This window comes from Ptychodera flava, unplaced genomic scaffold (assembly GCF_041260155.1).
Source record: "Ptychodera flava strain L36383 unplaced genomic scaffold, AS_Pfla_20210202 Scaffold_105__1_contigs__length_262673_pilon, whole genome shotgun sequence".
NCBI lineage: Eukaryota > Metazoa > Hemichordata > Enteropneusta > Ptychoderidae > Ptychodera > Ptychodera flava.
Window position 1 is genome coordinate 132,043 of NW_027248287.1, and position 24,072 is coordinate 156,114.

At 38.0% G+C, this 24,072-nt stretch overlaps 1 long non-coding RNA gene across 3 annotated transcripts; it reads right to left on the reverse strand.

The window, feature by feature from the left end:
• Positions 1–12,215: 12,215 nt before the first annotated feature.
• Positions 12,216–23,447, reverse strand: LOC139126595 (uncharacterized). 3 transcript variants are annotated; one of them, XR_011550651.1, is made up of 3 exons: positions 22,942–23,447; positions 20,609–20,722; positions 12,216–14,390 (listed from the first exon to the last, which is right to left on the reverse strand). It is a non-coding gene; the product is annotated as an uncharacterized lncRNA (long non-coding RNA). The 3 variants fall into 3 exon arrangements; XR_011550650.1 differs by having other exon boundaries at positions 20,609–20,716; positions 22,942–23,445; XR_011550649.1 differs by lacking the exon at positions 22,942–23,447 and adding an exon at positions 22,060–22,213 and having other exon boundaries at positions 20,609–20,716.
• Positions 23,448–24,072: the final 625 nt, after the last annotated feature.

The window sequence follows — 24,072 nt, forward strand, 5'->3', positions numbered from 1 at the left end:
AGTGTTCGCTAGGATTTTTTCAAATTAGCCACAGTCTGCTGTTGTGGCTAATTCATGCAAAAAACATTAGCCACAGCAAAAATTGATTAGCCACGCAAATATTTTACTCAAAACACAAAGATGTGCAACTGATGTGACTCTGTTATTCAAAGTAAACAATGTTGGACGTCACTGGAACATTTCTAAACACACTTTATGAGCAAATCATTTTTGAGTCACTAACTCACTAGTCCCCGGGCTGAAAGACAAAAAATTGCTAGCTCAGCCTGTTTCAACTGGCCTGCCTGTGACTTGTGGTTTCACCGCCTGCTCTCCAGCTGCAAAATGTGAGGGAAAAATTGCGTCTGACATGAAGATTTTTACCTAAATTTACGAAACTTGTGTACCAAAAACTATAGCAAAATACCACAGACTTTTTTCTCCTTGTCTTTGAAGATACGACTCAGTTATTTTATTAGTGTAGAGCATGACCGTTTATGATATGACTGATATGAGTATACTATACTTTTGTGCTTTCCTACAACCTCGGGAGCTCCATGTGAATTTCTCTGTGCACACAATAATCCTATGCATTGGAAGCATTCTGCTCCTTGATACCCAGGTAATAATTGCGGAAATAAATGAAATTACAACAACAGCAACAACAACAAAACCCATAAAAATAGAATGTCATGCAATCGCTGTGTCCGACACGATGGTGGTTGACTCCAACATGTGAATTTCTCTGTGAACACAATAATCCTATGCATTGGAAGCATTCTGCTCCTTGATACCCAGGTAATAATTGCGGAAATAAATGAAATTACAACAACAGCAACAACAACAAAACCCACACAAAATAGAATGTCATGCGATCGCTGTGTCAGATGCGATGGTGGTTGACTCCCACACGCATGTGTTGTATTAAAAAGCACGGACGGTCATGATGAGAGGACTATTTGTTGAAAGGGGTGAGCAAACATCACGAACGTTTACACACCCATTACGTTTGATAAGGTTATTGTACTGATGAAAGAAAGCAATAGAGGATAACATAATGATGGAGAATGGAAGTTCAAGTAACGGAACTGCAAGTAAAACCAAACTTATTTGCGGTATTTTTAATCCTCGGTCCCTCTTCCCTAATAGAAGAGTACGGTTTGATGTCATATCTGCCATAGCTGCTATGCCAGTCCAGTTATCTCAACGTGGCGATGGACAATTATTTTCTTTCTTGATAAGAGAGATTTCATCACAGCACGATCCAAATGAATGATCTTTTTATTTGAGGAATTTCACTCATGACTAACTAATTTCATTGCTATATTGTTTATTTTTATCTTTGAAAGGTCTGTGTTTTTGCATGTTGCTACGGCTTAATCACAGTGCAACATGTACTAGACCCGTATCAGTTGAACTTTCATGTATGAGCTTGACGTCAAATTGTATTGATTGTTTGTCTTTTTTCTGAGATTAACTCAAACTGTTATTTCTTAGAAATTCATCTTCTTTATCCCAGAATTGCATACATTCTTTGAAATCGAACTTGGGTGAGGAATTTTATATCAGTTACATAGGATAGGAAAAGTCCGTCACTGTGTTCATTTTGCTGCAGGCAATGCGTTTGTAGTCTACATGTTGTTTGCTCCCGATCGACTTTGCTACTCTCCTCAGCTGTCTCCTACATTACGCTAGCCTATCGGTCTAGTAGAGGTACCAAAAATTACTTGCCCGGCAGTAAAAACTGCTAGCCCGTGAGTTCGGGTAGTGGATTTGCTCACACATATTATAGAATAGTGGGTTGGTAAATAAGAGAAATAACTGACTATTCAGACAGTGAGTACGGCATGTCTTATGACCTCATGGTATATCCTCAGCCTCGATATCATCTTTATTCTAATGACCCATAGTAGCATTACGTCCACTGTATGAAAATAGCCGTTTACACTTCCGGTTTAGCAACGGTTTGTCAGCGGTTCGTCACCGGTTCAATGGCTGATCCGACTGGACCGGAAGAGAACCGTCGGTTGTTTACCTATCGATACGTTACTTAACCGTCAGCTTATCCGCTTCGTTGGCCGACGTATACGACATGGCTTAAATGTCCTTTAACCGGCATGGTTAAGCCCAACTTATACATCGGTTAGGGCCACGTCGGTAACGTTGAATCAAATACTCGTAACCCGTTCACAACCTCAAAATTCTGCCGAAACTTTGTATTTGTAAAACCGCAGTACTTGCTAGCATAACGTCATTTACCAGTTGTGTAACATAAGCTAGGTATCCGTATCTGCGCGTGTGATTTTTTCTGGGATTTACAGGACATAGTTCATGATTTCATTATCAATGGAGGTATGCTACCTCCATGCTACCTCCACGCTGCATTAATGTAGAGAGTGGCAGCGAGACCTGACTTCTACTGTAGCCTATATTCGCTAATAGAGTGAGCTTATCTAGGCATGGATGTCTATTTTTTACATCCATGATGTAGGCCAGTTTGTGGAGGGACAGTGTGTAGGCTAGCCTAGATTGCTTTACCGTCCGCTTGCCTCCGTACCTCCGTCCCCACGGAGGTACGGAGGCAAGCGGACGGTAAAGCAATCTAGGCTATGTGTAGGCCTACGTTTCGAGTATCCTTCAGCCAACGGAACGGCTATATGCCGTGAAACACACACGTTTCATAAATTACAACATTTAATGTTTGTCAGTCAGGCAGTCTGTAAAAGAAATCTTACACTGCATACCAAACGTCGGTTTCGAAACTATCAGGAATCGAGCGCAGTCTTATATAGAGCGCTCAATCTGGGGGGAAAGCTTTATGACCACAAAAGTAGTCGACTTATCACTTCAGACTAACAGGATCAATGTGAAAAAGCAAAAAAGCAAGCAACGCTACCAGGCGGCAACCGGTAACCAGCTTATTTCATATGCATTTATGCAAGGAATGCCGTGACGCGGTTCAGCTTTGATGCAAAGGGGCAAATAAAAAGCTGTCACTCATGGATCATGTGAGTGATTATTTACTTCGATCATAGACGTGTTTTAGAGGGTCTATGCTTCGATGCGAAGACAAGTATCAGTGACAAGCGTAATATACAGTATGGCCACATGGTTCGTTGTCCACACGTGCAGCCTCATCAGCTTGATCTGTCGAAGGTGATTAAATGTGTGTCTGATTAGCCTTAGCTATCAAGTGCTGGCACGCACAAAACACAAAACTTTCAGATGATCACACCACAGATCCAATTTTAAATGCTGGGAAAATGCCAGGTACGCAACAAATGTGCATGAGTTAGGTATATAGACTGGTCCGCAGCACAAAATCTCATGAACCAAACTGCAGGGACTGACGCAAAATTTATCTCTTTACTAATTCTGTCAACAAAAAACACATTGATTACACAACAAACAAGGATGAGCGCAACACATCTCTAAACCGAAGCAATCCGGTTGTTTCGTATCAAAGGCATTTTTCGCTCGGATGTAAAATTTTCGAAAAACTGACGCCAAATTTCTCTCCTTACTTGTGCTGTCAATATTAAAACACACTGATTGCACAGCAAACAAGATAAAAGCGACACACCTAACCGAAGCAACCCATTTAAATTCTCTAAATGCAACTTTATTTCGTAATTCACAACACTTTGTAAAATTGTGTTCAGTCTTTTGTAAACGTGGAGTTTTTTACAAATCCCTGTTTCAGATTTGCGACTATTCATCAAAGTTTGGGTTGACGTTATGATTGGGAAATGAATCGGATAAGCATGAAGACATGCGTTTACGGTAGTTCTCTTTTTGGAGGAGGTGATTGCCCTGTAATGGCCATTTACTCGGTTTCAGATAAACATAGGAGGTGGAGCATGCAGACATATTTGCAATCGGAACTGCCGATTCTTTATTTTGTTTTGGTAGTCCTATAGAATATAGTTGCATTTTGCCAAGGTCGGTGCCATTAACTTTACCGAAAGCGACATAGCCATTCAGTCGCCCGAGATATAGTCTTAAACTGCAGAACTTGCAATTGTTTCTTTCGACTTGCTGATTCCAGCTTCTTCAAGGGCACGTGTGACAACGTAATTGTGGGATGAGCTACTACAAGATCGTGTTGAAATTTTGCAACAATGGCGACGTCATGACTCAAATTATGAACAAAACCCGCAAAATGCCTTTGCTCAAAACCCTATGGCTTGCCTACGAACCTGACCTAGTCCGACAAAGCTGCACGAAAACAACGTTTTCAACGCCAGCTTTTTCATTTACCCGTGATAACCAAGCCTTGCCATTCCGGGAACGTTACTCGGTTGATCTTCGGCATTGTTCGGCAATGGTCGGTTACCCATAGCTACAGGGTATCATTCATACTCGGATAGACACGATTCAACCGTCGGGGGAAATCGGATGGGGATCGTGACATCGTCATCGTCGCTTGCATCAATGACGGCATCGGAAAATATTTCAATTCACAAAAGGTGAAACAGCCCAAACTGCGGTCAAATTTAATAAGTAGCCATAACTGTCAATTTTACTTGTGGTCAGCTAATCATAAGCTTGCCGCACCGGACGTTGTCAGTTCTTTTCGCGCTGGCTTTGCTCCGAGTCATCTATTTTGCATTGGTCGATCTCTCATTCACATTTTGGAAATGGCATTGTCACTGTGTCAATCGTTCAAGTAGAGCAAGCTTTGAAAATGCGAACACTGACTGCAAAATTAAAATATGATCATGGAGGTAACTGCGCGATACGATATTACATTGTTCAGTACAAAAGACACTGACGTGCGGATAAAGAAACAACGACGGACGTAAATTAAGTGGAGATTTTTTGGCTATCGGATATGTTGTCGAGTTGATTGATCAGATATCGGCACATGAAACGGTATCGGGCTCGATACGCTAACAAACCCCTTTGAGTGAACACTACATACGTACTGCCGGCATCAGTAGGAGGGCTTCGTATCTTGGCTAATCTAATACAGGCAAAACATTTACACTGTAAAGAGTACGGGTCGTTTGTTAAAACACATATTACCACCCGACAAAATCGCTACATTTACGAATCTCTGAGTATTTTCCCACTCTACCCATCATGGAAAGGAACTGGCGAGTGAACAAAAGAGAATAATCGATCTGGAACAAGCCTTTGTTTATCAGCTAATCCAAATTAACGAGGACCAGTTAGCACCTCCCGGCAACTGAGGGAAACCGTACTTGACAGTCCGACGTCATAGGCTAACCTGCCATCACACTAATTTATGTGAATACACAAACTGCCAGGTAGACGGTTCATTTTCTGGCGGAAACGTACTTTTTTCATGAAATTTGAAATAATTGTGACATTAGCCGTCTCCGCAATGCGATTTTCACCTCGTAGAAATTTGGATAGGAATCCTAACTGATAAGGGCACAAAAGTAGTTTTAAGGGGTACACCCACCTTCCTTGAGTGATTTTGGTCATTTTTTGTTTTATGATAAATTTTGAATCCGTGTAATATATAGCCTTTGAGTGGACGATAAGTTTGAAACCATAACCACGGTCCCTCCACATAACATACTCGGAAATGTGTTAGATTTTAACAAAAATGAACATTGTGGGCCAGTTCGCGTGCCATCAACAATAAACCCTAACAATAATGTTTGTTGAAGCACCGTCCCTCCACCCAGGAGGGACGGTGGTTGAAGCCTAGTCCAATAAGTCAGTTTTCGACATACGGAAGTGTTTCCGCTCAAAACGCATTGCGGCCAAAAACTACCTGTTTTACCGGTATGTTTCACGTCTAAGCTTATCCATACCCGATAAGAGACAACTGTTCTCCATCCAACTTAATATTACGACCTCAAAACCCCCAAAATACGTCCAATTCTGTTAACATTTTACATGTGAGTCGACATGCAACAAAGTTCCACACTCAAAATTCTTCGATCCTGCTCTGAATGAAATTAGGGTCGAAAAAACTACCAAAGACCACGACTTTTTCTGGTATATTATGTCGGTCAATACAATGTCTGACATTCAAAAACTGTTCCCAGAATCCCAACCTATGATGCAGAACACCAAATTATTATGTCCGTTTCTGAATATATTTAGCATATCTGCTCAAGTCCGACATCCAAAATTGTACCTACTCCGGACTAATTGGAGCCGAAAAAAACGAACATGAAAATGAAAATGAGTCGAAGTCCAGGGTCGAAGTAAATCTCGATTGAAAAGTATGCGATATTTCACAGCACAAATTCATGTCAGTATAGCTTGAAAACGATTGAGATTGAATAAGGTAATTATACACTTATGCAATAAATTTAAAGAAACCAAAATAGAAAATAATAGAATTATTTCCATGAACTTGAAAAAACTTAAACAACCACGAAAGTGCTTTTTTCGAATCACCAACTGCTTTTTCCTGTTTATAAACTCAATCAAGCGGACAAACAGCGTGCTGCTGGGTTGTCTATCATCGTTATTATAGTAGTTCAACGGCCAGTCGCCACCGAAGAACGACGAATGCTCGATTCAACATATCAGAGAACGCGATATTCAACTGTTTGACTGAAGTTCACGTATTTCTTTACTTGTACAAGACTCGAACCTCACGATTTTAGAATGACGCATTCAGTTATAAGCAGTGTGCGAAATTAACGTCGGTCCGACGGTCCGAGACCGACAGATTTCTCGTCGGGCCGAATGTTTTTAGCAACATGTCGGTCCTTATGACCGACTGAAATTTGGAATAAATGATGAAAATTTCTCCGTCAAGACCTGTAACAGATGCAGATGATGACTGACTCTGAATCATGCGATTCAGACTTGAATGTCATGCACCTATCAATGTTTTCCACCGTGGGAGTGCGGGGCAACAGGGGATATTGATCGCACTTCGTGTCCTGGTAGTGGGGAATTTGATCTCTATGGTACACCAGACCAGGGGTGGTGGGAGTTGACAATGTCGCAACATAGTAATTTTTTGTCTTGCGACTTTTTACATTTACGAAAAGTCTAACCCCTCCGATCGACGCGCATAGCACAGTGCAACTGATTACATTCAGATCAGTATGAATTACGTCCGTGCATGCAGATTCTAGCAATGATGGAATGGATTGATTTTGGTGCAACAATGTGACACAATATTATAATACTCGTCTGGAGAGTGTAACCCTTGTAATGTTAGCATATCTGTGTCATATGATAACAACACCAGTATTATATCACTAGTTCCACACTTTAAGAGTTCGGAATTTACATGTACACAAATGTACATAATACAGCCCTTCATTTTATCAAACTTTGCTTTGATTTTCCATTGAAGCGTTAAAAACATAAACGGTTCACAGAAGAGTTTAAGACAAAAACCTACTACGAGAACAGTGCTGTTGACTAAACATATTTGGTTTTGAACATGGAGGTATTTGTTTACCTCAAGTTTTGAACAAGGACTAGATGTTACACGACAGCCCAATTGCACTACCTGCAGTCGACAGTCAAGTTCAAGTTTCGCTGCGTTTGTTTGTGGACCGCTAGAACATCTTGCTTGCTCGTTGGTCTTCAACCAAAGTTCACAAGACCGAATGTTAGCACGACATATCGTGATAACAAGTGTGCATTTTATAAAACAGAGCGACCTTATCATTAACAGTTTTGTCGAGTTGCACTGTCTGTCGTGTATACTCTCAGAGGCCGAGAGTAGGGCTTCAAATTGTTTCGATGTATACCGTTTTACGACAGGCAGGCAAAACTCAGCGTCATCATGGACTGTAGGCCTAAATGTCGCAAAAAATTACGTCTTTTAAGATTTTACGGTATCATTAACTGATTGTGTCGATGGTTTTCAGCAGTATCGAGGTCTGTCAAACTTTTCAGAGTCATTTTAATAACTTTACGTCACTGTTCTTATTAATATGCAAAATTAATATTTGTCCGCATTTTTAGAAATTGAAATTGCGCATGCAAATCGACGAAAACAAATCTTAGTAGGCGACTGCTAGTGTAACAATGAATAATAAAAGGCATATTCAGGACTGCAAAACGGCCATGTGTGCAACATTGATAAAATTTGTCCGCATTTCAAGCTGTGTGTCCGATGTCGCGCGCGTACAGCTATATTTAGGAACAAACGTGTAACCGTGAACAGCGCTATTGTACACAGCAATATAGAGAACACCATTCCCCATAGAAAATTACGATAGAAAAAATTCTCGCTTTCATCAGCCACATGTAGCCAGTGCATGAGCCTGTATTCCCCGCCCCTGGGTGTTTGACATCATTTTATAGTCAGAGAGTAGGGGATTTGACATGGCTAGGAAAATGTCAAATTCTCCTGTTAGTCCCGTTGTCTCCCCCCCCCCCCCCGTGATGGAAAACATTGATAAATGTGTGCGCATGACCTTGAGGAAGATGAGGGCTGTGATCTTTTTCAGATTCCTGATCATGTAGATGAATATTTCATGATCATTCATTTACACTATTCTGCAATCTATGTGAACAATAGTCCTTTGGAGTGAATACTTACTGACTCTATTGATAAAAGGATATGAAAAATTAAATATTACAACATTCAAAAGCATAGTATTGGTGGAGAAGTTGACTTTAATGGTCGTTAACAACTGCATTTATTGAGGACCGGCAGTTTTCTGTAAGGACCTGAAGCTTTGGCTTGGTGCAGGTCCTTATGACCTGAAGCTATTTTCTCTTAATTTTTTACATGCCTTTCACAAAAGTAATATTTCTGTTCAAGGGCGACACGCTTCGTCCATCGATAGTAGTCGATCGCGACCTTTCACAGGTAGCTTGTAACTGCGACCTTGTTGATTTTTTACATGATTCCCATATTCAATATGTTTTAATTTGTGATTTACGGCATAGAAATACCTGATGACGAATTTGTCGATGTCGGGACCTCAAAATAATACTCTAATTAATGGGTGACCATCCTTTGAAGCAGTCTCTTTTTACCGCCATGCACATATTATTAAAGATGTCTCTTGTAAAATTTCGTGATTGACCTCTCTATTTTATAACGGTGGCGTTATTTTCTTATTTACTTCGACGATTTTGAATTTAATCGTATTTTGTGATACAATCATGTAGCGTTCAACAGTAATATTGGGTCAGTACAAACTGAGTACGCTGGGTTTTTAACGCCCAATTTGGCAATAAAGTGAATACGTTTGTCCATTGACGCACATGCATAAATTTCAGCTTGAGACAGGAAAGTGAACATCCGCATGGTCCGACAAACGAAACTAGCTATGAAATGGCCACGACGTCGATGGCTCCTGAAATCTTTATCACATGATACTGCTGAAATCACTGATGTGTTCAAAACGTCAAAACAAAGGCCCAGCCGCCAGCGCGTCTTACCGCAAGATATTCCCAGCTGTCACTCAACTTGTCAAGTGAAAACATCGACCCGCCAAACTCAAAAGATCGTGGCGCGAAATAGAAAAGTTCTACCCGCCAGAGCAAATCTGTTAAACCACGCCTCCAATTTTGACCTCAAATTTCACGATCAACAACTTTCTCAGACGTTGTTCAGACATCGTGGTCCTGTCGACTGGCGCGGCCGGCGGACATTCTGTCGTTCATCTTTGGAAAATTGAAAAAATTGTGAGATGATGAACAGGATTTACCCGAACAGAACATCGACACGCCGCGGGAGAAACAACTAGAAGCATGGCTCGTAATCATGGACTATAGGACTTTGTGAAATATGCAAGGACTGGAAATCAAAGAAATGGATTTTGTTTGAGTGTTGTTCAGAAAAAAATTCACATATTCATCACAGTTAGCAATATTCTCATCGGTGAATTTCTCATAGGCTACTGGCGTCAGTTTTTTAAAAGTCCATTCCCAACTGACCATCGGCTTCTCACACATCGTGCGACGGCACTGGTTAAGACATCTTCTGCACTATTGCCATATTCGTCATTTTCTTTTGCTTTGTTTTTCTTTGAGAGATATCTAACACTTGACACGATACAAAGCGTTGCCATTAATTCCGTAACCCACGATCGCTGAAAACGGAACTTTTCGCCACCTCTCTGCATGACGAGAAAATCGCCAGTAACTTTATCCCCACCACGCAGTAAGATTTCCATTACAATCCTGCAACTTGGGCAAGATTGCCTTTCCACTCCTATATCTCCGTTTGAGCCATTAAGGGTATCATAGGACGAAGGTAAATTAACCAGCAGAGATTTGGTTCAAGTCGGTGAATTTTCGAAAATAAAATGATCTGTAAAAGTTCATCGTGTAAAATTTGGCAGCCCAGGTCAGGTTTACGTAGCGATCAAACGCGTTTTTATTTAGTCTGTGCAGCTACAGTGAGTGCCGGGTGAAACTTCCCTGTATCGCGTTCACCCCACTCAATGCGTTCATAATCATATCCTACTCACACGTTTCACTTGAAAACAGAACACAAATCATTGCATTCCAAGCGATCACCCAACTCACACGATCACAAATCATGAACTTGAACCAAGTCTAGTAAACCAGTAAGCAAATCAAGAGAAAAGCTGTGCACAAACACGCTTCAAACACAGCGTAAGTGTGCGGTGGTCGGCGTTTGGAAGGTGGGCGTGGTTTTATGTTTTTGGTCTGGGCAGTCAAACTTTTCTGTTTCGCGCGTCGATGTTTTGAATGGGTTCATGTTTTCGGTTGACATGTCTTTCTGACAGCCGGGAAAAGTTGCGGTCAGACGTGCTGGCGGCAGTGTCTTTGTTTTTACGTTTTGAACACATTAGTGATTTCAGCAGTAGATGTTCTAACAACTACTAAACCGCGATTTGTTATCATAAACAGTAGAGTAGGCTCCCTCTACTTTCTATAGTTGAATTGCGTTAATTTGGGCATCTTTAGAGGGGACGGTGAGAGGGTAATAGAACCAAACTCATGATCTGTGACACAATTTTGTTTACTTTACTATTTTACCATGGGTTTGGTTTGTGTTGATCTGGTTGGTTAGCCGTCCCAGGGCCTGGGAACAGTAGCTGCAGGCTTGTCAAACACTAACTGGTGTCAACAGATTAGTCAATTAGGGGCTACTTATCTAACCGGTACACTGTGCCAAAAGTGAAAAATCCATTGAGGATTCTTCTGTATATTGTTCTGGATACTTCAAGAATCCACCAGAATACTACAATATACATTATGTATGCCAGTGGATTCTGGTGGTCAATGGATTCTGTCGGATACGGAACAGAATCCATTGCTTAATCCATTGCAGGATTCTGCTGGATTCACGTGTTATCCATTATATATGTATTTCAGGATACTACTGTATTCTCTAATTTATAGAGAATCAAGGGAGCAGTACTTTTGGCTTGATTGATTACATAATAATGGGAGGGACAGTTGCCGCATGTATCCATACTTATTATTCACCAATTTTTACATAATTATCCAACACTGGCTTCGGGGGAACTGGGGTGTGGGTCCTCAAATAACAGTAATGCTTTGTAGCTTTTGACTCATGTATTTCTAATCATACATGCATCACATACACTAATATATATATATATATATATATATATATATATATATATATATATATATATATATATATATATATATATATATATATATATATATATATATATATATATATATATAGATAGATAGATAGATAGATAGATAGATAGATAGATAGATAGATAGATAGATAGATATAGATATATATATATATATGTTGGACTGTGGTTTTTCAGGTTGTCCCCAGTGTTGTCGTGGCGTGGTTATGATAAATTCGTTTGTAGGATATTACACACGTACCAATCTTCTGGTTCAAATAGTTTATTATAACAGCACAACGTTTCGTCCTAAAAGTAGGACTTCCTCAGGTGCTACAGATCAAAAAGTTTCAACACGGAGTAAGTCACAGTGACACACAAATCAGTGATGTTAGTAAAATAGATACACAAATCCAAGATCACTGTAAATGATTATTCTTTATTCCAAAGGAATGTGTAAATGTTAGTAAAAGTTGAAACTTTTTGATCTGTAGCACCTGAGGAAGTCCCACTTTTAGGACGAAACGTTGTGCTGTTATAATAAACTATTTGAACCAGAAGATTGGTACGTGTGTAATATCCTACAAACGAATTTATATATATATATATATATATATATATATATATATATATATATATATATATATATATATATGTATATGTGTGTGTGTGTGTGTGTGTGTATACGCAATGAGATTGATACACAATAGATAGATAGATAGATACACAAATCCAAGATCACTGTAAATGATTATTCTTTATTCCAAAGGAATGTGTAAATGTTAGTAAAATAAATAAAAGGCAATATAAAGCATTAAGTAAACTACACTGATTAAAAAATACAGACAAAAAACATTCAGAACAATTTTCCTGAGACACATTCAAAGTTATCTTCAATACTGTCAAAAAAGAATTTCCATAGCCTTGATAACTCTAATATCAATTAATGCAGTCACTTTTAAATATGCCTGAGCCTAACAGGGAGAAATATGGTTCATCAGAACAATTTGATATCTTACCATTATCATCCCTATTGACCTATATACAAATTTTGAAGCAATCTGTTGACCTGTTTCAGAGAAATTATTTTAAACAAAAACAGGAAAATAACCCAAAATACAACAAGCAACTAAAAATCTGCTTAATTAAACCCCTATGACAATTTTAAATTATAATAGAATTCATTGTTTCACGGCCTGATCTGTGAAAATAAAACCCAGTGAATCATGTGTCCCAAACAGCAAAATAGTGAAATTAAATCCTGGTGAAAATTATTGCTCTTTACAGTATGCTGTAAATTTTGGCATACGTTAAAAGATATACATGTGTAGTATTCCTAAATTATGTACATTTTAATTTGTGTCAATTGAGATGTGTCAGCCAATGACTGTGTAATTCACCAAATTACAAGATCAACTAGGTGTACCTTTAAATATAGGAATAAAAAATCATTTCAAGAGTTTCTTGATTGAATATGAAGCACTCAAGCTATCTACACAGCAAGAAAAGGCAGACACATGCCTGTAACAGAGGATAATCATTACCTGTAACAGGCCCAGAGATATAACCTTTTTTGCAAGACCAGAAAAAACCTGTCAGATTTTAGGGTTGTGTAAATTCTGATTCATGGTGGTACAGGATTGTATACAATGCTGTAAATTCTGACTGTATCAAGACCTATAATTGCAGCACTGAACCACCGGTGTGCGTACAGTGGTGTGTCAGCTAAAGGGCCTGAAAATTTGGATGGATTTCAGGGTGTAAATTTGTTGTAAAAATTGGCAAATTTTGATGATAGAAGCAGAAAGAAATGTTATTGTTTGAACACTGAAAAATTTCAGACCCTGTTAGAGCTCAGTGTTCACAGCACTGTGTACAGGTGCTGTAATTGGTAGAAATACAGACATGTGTTTACAGTACTTGATACAGACATGTGCATCAGCCCCTGATAGAACTCCTTCTGTATTTGCTGACACAGACCTGTGTATCACAGTTTGTATCAGGGCCTGTGCAGGAACTGTCACAGGGGTGAATTTTTTTGTAGTGTATGTTTAATTAACTCTTACTTATCACATACATGTATGTGCACTGTTAAATCGTAGCTTTTGTTCAGTTCATCAAAATCTCAAAAACTAGGAAAAATTGCTCTGAAAAACACAATATTGCATATATCAGGACAAACTGATTACTGCTTCAATTATATTATCCTAAGAGACCTGCATTTAAAATTTCAAAGCAATCTGACAAGCATTTCAGAGAAATTTTTGGACAAGAAATAGAAAAATACCATCAGTAACACGGTGTGTGTGGCTCACATTTGTTTTAGCATGTTTAAACACTGTAACTGCACCTTGATAAATTCTTGAGGACACAAATCCAGATACGTCAAAGTAACAAATTTCAGCAGTACTTCAAAGATGTACTTGTGAAGTATTTGTAAGTTATGCCTTGGTTATACTTAACTTTTCTTGGTGTCAACTGACCTGTGCCAGCTAATGACTTTATATTTCACTGAACTTACAACACCAGCTCTGTGTACTACTTTTCAATAAAGCAATTAAAATTGAGAACAAATCAGTTATTGACCAACAGAGGGATGATGGATAATTACTCAGAAAAGCTATGCATCACTGTTCTGTCTCACACAATTGTCACTGAACTGTTTTTATAAGGTGGTCTCTCACTGGCTCTGCCATACTTCCTCTGCAGTATGTAGTGTCTTGAATTAGAGTCATTAAGCATTCGCTGAGTGTTTCTATTCAAATCATTTAGTTTGTCAGATTGCCAAAAAGGCCTGGAGGCAATTATCCTTCTATCTGGTGGGACCTCCTCATCAGACATCAGGTCTGCAGTTACATCATTCCGGAAACCCTTCTCATCTGCATTGATCACTGCACTTCTCCTCTTTAAAATCTGTAGGTAGAAATGATAAATGATGGTTATTTAAAATAATGCAAAGAGTGAGATAAATGATGGCATAATACTTAAAGTCACTGTCATAACTAACAATATGGTACATTTGATATTTTAAGAACAACTCTGGTATCATGACTTATTACTGATTTGAACATCATTATCCCTCCATTCCACCTATGCTTAGGAACATAAGGAAATTCATGTATCATTTTAACATTGGCATCCTTGACCAAAGACCTTTGAGCACATCAGAATGGAACTGTCAATTTACATAACCCTCAACTAAAGTAAGTTTTGCTTTGTTAAATTTTATTTGAACCCATTAGTACATTTGTACAATTATTGTGACAAAATTGTTGACTCTGTATATGTAATAGTGCTAACTATGCAAAGACCCCAACCCATACTACAAATATCCCATGATTCATTCTGATTTGTACCAACAGAGATTCCCTAGTCAAGCCAGGCATAGCTCACATGTGTAGAGAAAACTGTAGACTACTAAAAATAAAAATTTTGAAAAAATGCTTTGAAGGAGACTCATTGTCAATTACCATTTCAAATGATTTTTCAATATCATGCATTATTTAGAGTACATATAACACGATGGGAACTAATTTGGGATAATTGGATGGTGAAGTAATGTCGATTTCATCTACAAATGTAACCTCATCTACTTTTCTTTTTACGTTACGCACTTGTTTTTATGAGTATTTTGTAATATTGCAACATTCAACTATCTTTGAGAAATTTGAAAAATATGAAAATCCAATTATCCCAAATTATTTCCAATCGTGTTATATACATTTTATATAATTTTCAAGAAATTATATAGACAGCCATACAGAAAAGTTTGAAGTATAATAGAGATACTTGAACATGGACTGACTGTTGTTGGATACTGTTCAATAACTGTCGTCCAGCCATTAAGTAAATACTAGTTCAAAACTATATCCTTGTTCCCAGCGGGTGCAACACTGAAGCTGTTTTGACTATGCAAAATGTTTTTATGAAAAAATGTATATTAAGTTACATTTTGTGAAATAAGGCAAGAGTTTTCTTGCACACAGTTGGTTGTTCCAAAAACAGTTTCGTATAATGTTAATAAAGATAAACTGTGGTTTTTTAGCACATCGTGTAATCTGGAACATGTTATCAGAGCATAAGCTTGTTTCATCTTTCAATATTAAATTTGCAACAAACTCTTGGACATGAGTTTGTCTTGTGATATTGTTTCAAAGTTGTGTTCCCAGGCAAGGTTCATAAAATACACTTCATGGATTCCTTCAACAATATTTTGGCCAGTTAAAAGCTGTTAAAAGTGTTAAAAGCTCATCCTGAGTTTGACTATGCTATTATTGTATGTTATGTTATGTACATTTGTGTTTTGAACTCAATCTAAGAGCCCCTTAAGTTGTTTCAACACTACAGATAAAGTATGGCATAAAACTTCGCCTCAGATCGCCTCCGTATCGTTTCCGACATTGCTGTCGCATCAGTTTGTTTATTTTCTATATCGTTTCATTACCGCCTCTGTATCAGCCTTGCATTGCTTCCGCATCGTATCAGCCTAAACATCGCCGCTGCATCGTATCAAGTCAATTTCATGGTCCCAATTGGCCACGGCATATTATTCACTCAAAAATGCAACAGCTAAGTTGCCGCCTTCGGAAATTTCGCTGCCTGGCATTGCCGATGTTTTTGAGAGTAAAGGTATACAAAATGAAAGATCAAATACATGTGTGCGACCCCATATGTCCGACATTATCCATTCATGAAATGTTGCTTCAACACACAAAAATGGGAACAAAGTTGAAACATATTGTGATTATAATGCGCTACTTTTACGAATTGCTTTTATTTGATATGAAGTTTGTATACCGTTTTATTTGCGAACATTTTTGTAACAAGATAGCACTCTACCAGGGACAGACATTAATGGTTGCAAGTGAAAGTCGCGTTCGGGCAACTGCAACTGAAACACCAGTACCGGTTGCCCGATGAGACAAGTGTCAAAAAATGACGTGGGACAACTTTTCCACTGACTAGAAACCCAGAAATGTGTGGTACTGTGTGCGGATGACCATTTTATATGAATGAAATTAGTATTTTTAAGCCTAAATACATGTACGTTCTTGAAAGCGCACAAGAAAAACCTGGCCGTACAAAGTAAGGAGAATTGCTAAAATAATAACTGCAGTGTATCATATACTAGGTTAACACATATGGTGATGCCAACATGAATTCTCCTAATGCTTTACACAGTGACCTTTAAACCTGATTGACGTGAATAAATTATGATGTAGAGGAAGTCCGTGACCTTTAGTCACAACACATTGATAACACTCTGATAGCGGGAACTTCCAAGTGTTTCAATAATTGCTACGCAATTCATACTATAGAGTTACACTCCGCAACCATTATCCATCAAAAATAAAATAAATTTTAGGCAAACTATCGCACCGTGCGCATACAGTATAAATCTGAGTAGGCCTACATGTGTCACGCCGCGCCAATCACTCTAAATCACGTACCCACATCGTCCAAGACGTTGGAATTCATGATTATTAACCGATCATTTACCTTCAACTAGGTGAAATATTGTCTATATTCTCAATTTTCGATGATTTTTGACGAAATGACATCGACTTTTCATGCCCTATATCTCATATCCGATGTCTTTGAGTTCCGTGAATGAGTCAATGCGCTAGTAAAACGATACGGAAACGATACCAAACAACCGAGTGAGCGATGTTGAATTTGGGGTTGGGCGATGCGGAAACGATACGGAAACGATAATAAGGCTAAAAAAGCGAAGCTTTGAGCGATACTTTATCTGTATGTTTCTCTAAAATAATTTGCAGGGTTTACACATTTCATTGTGATCTCAAAATTTGACATAATTGAATAAGCTGCATAACTATCGATTACATCTGTATCTTCAAGGGAAGGTTAACAAGCGACTTAGCGGCCGATATAGCTCCGCTGTGTTTATGTAGAGAATAACTATTTTTGACACATGTTGGTGAAGAAGGTGGAAATCTTTGATGGCTCATTTCAATGGACAGAAAAAAGAGGCTAAAATAGCTGCAAAAATATACAATTGAAGATTTCATCATAATTTGAATTTTTACATCGGATCATTCCAAAGAACACGTCCACAAAAGCTATCTGACGAGTAGTTTTTAGAGAATAAAATTTTCTGACCAAAAATGGCAATAATTGTCCCAAAAATAAAAATTGCAGATTTCACCATAATTTCAGGATATCACATATTACAATAATCCCTTGGAACCTGTATACCAAATATCAAAGCTAACCACTTGCAGTTTTTGAGAAACAAATTTTTTTAACAGAAATGGCAAAAATTGCCCCAAAATATACAAAATTGCAGATTTCATCATAATGTCAAAATATCAAATTTAGTTAATCTGTAGAAACCTGCATATCGAATTTCAAAGCTATCAGACCAGTACTTTTTGAGAAACACATTTTTCGACCAAAAATGGCAAAAATTACCCATAAATAACAAAATTGCAGATTTCATCATAATTTCAATAAATATCATTAAGTTCATCGGTAGGAACCTGTATACCAAATTGAAAAGCTATCAGATGAGTAGTTTTTGAAAAACACATTTTTTGACCAAAAATGGCAAAAATTGCCCCAAAAACACAAAACTGCACATTTCATCAGAAATTCAATATATATTACATAGTTCATCTCTGCACACCTGTATACCAAATTTCAAAGCTATCAGACCAGTACTTTTTGAGAAATACATTTTTTGACCAAAAATGGCAAAAATTGCCTTAAAAATGCAAATTTGCATATTTCTGCACAATTTGAACAAATCTGAAATAGATCATCCCTAGGGACCTATGTACCAAATATCAAAGCTATCTGACAGGTAGTTTTGAAGAAGAAGATTTTTACAGATTTTTTTACCAAAAACGACAAAAATTGCCTTGAAAATACAAATATGCAAATTTCACCATGATTTGAACAAATCTGACTACAGTTACCCTAAGTAAACTGCACATCAAATTCAAAGCAATCGGACGAGCGATTTCAGAGAAGATGATTTTTTTACCAAAAACAGGAAAAATTGCCCCAAAAATACAATTATGCAAATTTCACCACAATTTGAACAACCTTGACTGAGGTTACCTCTAGGAACCTCTATACCAAGTTTCAAATTAATCTGACTTTAAGTTTCAGAGAAGAAGATTTCTTGATCAAAAATACCGTCAAGGACACTATGTGCTCACATTTGGTTTGAATTGGTCTATTCGAGAAATATTTAAACCAGGAAAAACAAGAATGACAAAAGCAAATAAGGTCTCCAACTTAGGTACTGGAGGTCATCCTTAGGAACAAGCATATCAACTTCTATAGCAATGGGAGAAGCAGATCCTAAATACATAAGCAAATGTCAACAACAAAAAACGGAGAAGGCTTGATAAAAAGAAAAGGTGGGAGTGGGCAAAAAATGCACAAGGGATCTGGTAAAAAAGTAATGCTACATCATTGATCTTCTAAACCCTACCCCCTCCTGCATATCAAATGTTCCACCCCTTGGTATTACATAAGACCAAATGACAGGAAGTACATTTACAACCTTGGATATTTTTAATTAATGCCATGAGTGTTATCATTCGTATGTAAACAGCACTTCAGTAAGTTACAGATAGTGAAATGCCTTCCACTGAGGGTGGTGATTACAACATCTGGAATTATCCTGGATTCAAATTTCTCATCAGTTTTTGTATGTCTTACATAGAAAAGTTGCAAAAATTGGTCCAAAATGAACAAGTCACCTCAGCTTTGTTTTCTGGATCAAATTTTCCTACAAATTGGTATCAAATATGACAAAATTATGTTTCACAGCCTTCAAAATTGTCTCACAACATATCTTGGGTTAATATAGGTCATTTAAGGTCACAAACTGAGAAAAGTACCTAAAATATACAAATTTTGGAGTTTCCCAACACTTTGAGCAGAAAATTTATCTCATAACATCTTTCGGGACTTTATACCAAATTACAAAGCTATCAAACAAGTAATGTTGAGATAAAGTTTTCTTGACCAAAAATGACAATATTGTCTTAAAAATACAATTTTTTATATTTCAGGACAATTTCCACATATCTAACTATTGTCATCTCTGTACGTCTGTGTACGAAATATGAAAGCTGTCTGTCCAGGGGTTTTAAAAATGAAACACTGTCTAAGATTTTTTGACCAAAAATGACAAAATTGCACAAAAATAGTAATTTTCCCAATTTTTTCATAATTTCAACAAATTAGAAGAGTAACACCCTTGCAAAGAGACAACCAAAATTTGAGAGCGATTGGGCCGGCGGTTTCAGAGAAGAAGAATTTTTACTGAAAATGAGAAAAATCACCAAAAAATTCAGCAAAAATACAAAATTAAGGATAGCTTCACAATATTCATAAAACTGTATAAGGTTAACCTAAGGTACTTGCACACAAATTTTCAAAGCAATCAAAAAAGCGGTTCTTGAGTTATTTATTCTTGACCATTTTCACATTTTGTAAGCTCATTTGCATAATTTTGGCAATGCAGACTTCATTTGAACAAAATCCCATCTATAGCCCAGGATGCATCCACACAACAAATACCAAGCTGAAACGTGCAGCGGTTTGCGTGTTTTTGATGTTGACGGACATACTGTACATACATACATACATACATACAGACGCCATCGACTTCAGCCTATACGATAAACTCACATTGGTAAAACCAAATGTGAGCTAAAAACAGGAAAAATTGCCCCAAAAATACAATTATGCAAATTTCACCACAATTTGAACAACCTTGAGTGAGGTCACTCCTATGAACCTCCATACCAAATTTCAAAGAAATCTGACTTGCGGTTTCAGAGATGAAGACCATTGTTGACGGACGGACGGACGGACGGACGACGACGGACAATTAGCCTACGGATAAGTTCCACGTCTCTGACAGCGGAGCTAAAAAGGCAGATTTTGTCGCTAAGTTAAAGCTGTTAGGTGCTCTGCAAATGTATAACCAAATATCAAAGCTCAACTAAGTAAAATTGATTTTACTTGTGTCATGATGGTTCTACCATGTACTATAATTCACCAACACTGGTGCTTTGGTTACCTTGTCCTTCAAAGTTCACTGGTTTAGACTAAAAAATTATCAGTGCAGACTTTGTAGTACATACCTCTCTTATTCTCCTGTTGTTGGCATGCCTTTTTGTGTAACTCTGTCTTTCTTTGGGACACTACCCTTTCCCTACTTTTTCAGTGCCTAATAAACATCTCCAAGGGGCCTGAAACTTGCAAGGATATAAATAAAAGAGTTAAAAATCTTACTGTGAAAAATCAAAATATCTGAAACAGAGATGATGAATCATCATATTCCATGTGACAATAATGACAATGAATAATCAAATTAATCTGACAATCAATTGAATCAGACAATAGCATTTCCATGGCCCACAAAGGCTTGACATCATTGGGTTCCCACTGCACTAGCATGGATGAAAGATTGACTCTTTTTACATCCATGGTTATACAATAATACAAAATGTTCATGTTGAAAATAAGACCACATTTCATTTGATACAGAAATTGCATTAATTTAGAAAGTTGGAAATCATTAATGAAGTGATGCAAAATAAAATGACAAACCATGTTTAGGTAAGATCAGAATTATTCTCATGTTTACTTTAAGGCAGATGAGTTGCAACTTTTGACATATTTTTATGATTTTTATATTTAATTAAAATCAGTTCATAGCAAATTTCTACATAACTCAGAGATATTTACTCTAGTGTAATTATCCACAGAATTGGACTGTATGAGGAGATTCTTGTAAGACAAATAATAAATGGGTGCCGCACCCAAATATGGCCGCCTACATGCAACTACATGATCAACAGCGTAAATGGTGGATGTACACATTTAAATCTTTACAAATACAACATGGTGAAACCCACTGAAAGGAAAAGAAAGGGATTCACTCCACTAAGACGAAAAATTCTTGTTTTCACCTATTATGGCAAGATTTTGAAAATTGCGCGAAATTTAAAATTAACAAAATGTGCTCAATTTCTTGTCTATTCTGCCACAAGCAAATGCTGTTGAGGCACAGTTAATGACTATATCGTTCAATTTGTAGATTGCAATGAATATCTGAAGAAATTGAAGGTACTTTGAGGTTGGACAAATTTCACAGTGTTGCAGCTCACGGCCTTTTAAAGCCCCACTAGCAGTATCTTTAAAGGGAAACCTAAGTCCAGCGACTTTGACAGTTTATTCCTTCCAAAATCACCCTTGAGTAAAATGCAGCTCAAATTTGCAACATAATTGCACGCGGTGACGACTACGGCGTGACGAAAAGAGAAGTTCAAGTAGACGACAGCTTTGAAAAGAAATGAATTTTTATGTATAAAAATGTGAAAGAACCTTGAGGCTCCCACCTCAATATCAAAACGTTTATGTTACAATATATTTTGGTCTCGACAAGTTTATCCAGCAAAATCGCTGTAGTGAATATCGCCATGCATTCTGGTCATTTTGGATAAAATTAGCATATTTTTAATGCAAATTCACGTACTTGTCAAATTTAAGGTGTCAGAGATTCAGAGATTTTTGTAATTGATATATTTACCAGCAACGCGGCTCGGAGCAAAGAAACAGGAGCTGTTTCCAGACCGGTGGGTGGAGGGACGGTGATTCACTACACATTGTATCTATGAGGAAACCATTAAATCTTATTTTTCAATACAGAACTAGCCACATCTGTGTATTTATAGATGCTTGATTATTAATATTAATGTACTTAATTTGACTGAGCTGGTTACTAGTGAATGTTGGTGCAAGAAATTTGGTTTTTCGAATAGTACCGGATGGTGAGAATAGCGTTTGAAAGCAGATGTGAACAACAAATATGCTATTGGACTTTCACCCAAGTAATTACATGTTTCTAAAGGTTTAGGGTATTCTTTGAAAGTTCAAAGGTCAAATAAGAAATTTTACGTCAGTTATTAATAAAACATCAAATCAGACTGTGACACAAAGGATAAATGAAAGTTGGGGGCAATCTTTTTCTTGAAAACACTTTTGAAGGGTGATTATTCTACATTTTCGAAACACCAACCAACACCCCAACCCTAACCCCCCCCCCCGTAATTTCTGTACAGTCCCTCGTCACGAAAAGGTCACATTAGCATGAAGTTGCCTGGGAATTAGATGTTCATTGTTAATTTGAAATTTTATCAGCAATATCGATGATTTAAACAACACAAACGTTAGACATTTTTGCAAGATAAAGACATTGCTGAACACGTTTATACGAGAAGGAGTAGACGTATGTAAGAAAAGACACTTGGGCTGGTTATAGCTCTGCATGGCTGGGCTGTGTGTTCCCGGCGTTATGGCCTGTGGTGGGAGGCTATAACGCCGGGAACACACAGCCCTGCCATGCAGAGCTAGGCTGGTTACATATGGCTGGTTAAGAATAAGACTAAGAGGACAGATTAACTATACATACCTGTATCTGGTATACTGTACACGACCGCCGTCGAGCTGATGCAGGACTCAGCAGCGATCGAGGGGGTCGACCTTTCGCTTGTGCGAAAAGAGTTGCCCTCTTCCGTCCAAATTGCTAAAATGGGTTGTCGAGTTTCGTCCCGATTGAACGGAGAATCTGCTTGTCGAACCGTTGAGCTTCTGGTAGTAGCTCTACAACGTAACTAAGTTCATGACATCGACACGATTGGACGATTCTCCAGTTGTACTAGATTAAAACGTACAGCGAAGTCGTCGAGATGGTCCAGGATTTCAAGGGTAGACTGTAGGCATTCCTAAACACGGGCGGGACATGTCAGTAAACGCTAAAAGATGAACGACTGGAGATTTTGATCATTGCTGGCGGTATATGTAAGCGACGCCACGCCAACACCACACTGGGTCTTCTGATTGACCTTTGACCAATATGGCTTACGGCTCCTTAGGTTTTCAAATATTCACGAAACGAACTGCGAAGAATTTGATGATAACTATCATTTTTTACTCAATCTTGAAGAAAATGTCATTTTTTCGCTCTCGTTAGACAAGAATATTGCTAACTTAGCCCCATCTTCGTCTTACACCAGATAAATGTACAAACTCAAGGGCAGCAGGCTAGAGGGTCAAGTTTTGCCGTGCTATCAGACTAGTCGACTGCGGCTTGTATTTACGCAATATTATCCTCATGAATATTCTGTGTTACGCACACAGACGTGCCAAACCCGTGCACAGAACAGGAACATCGAAAAAAGCTGTTCCAAGGCGATTTTTGAGGGCAGGGGAAATTTTAATTTTGCTCAGGCAGGGAACATGTTCTTAAGTGGCAGGGGAGCAAATTTTAGTGTTTGTTTTGTAGGGCAGGGCAGATATCGGTTGATTGTCCTGGGGACAGGGCTTGGCGAAAAACGAGGAGAGAGAAAGCTACTTTTAAAACGGGGACAGGGGAAGTTGAGCCATGGTGTTTCCGGGGATTGGGACACAGGGCTAGTACTTATAACTTTTCATGTCTGCAGGGGAAAAGGAATGACAACATTTTGAGGGGATTTTTTTCCAGGGCAGGGGAAATTGGCAAGTTTTTTTTTCGCCACAGGGCAGCTTCAAAAATTCATAGTAG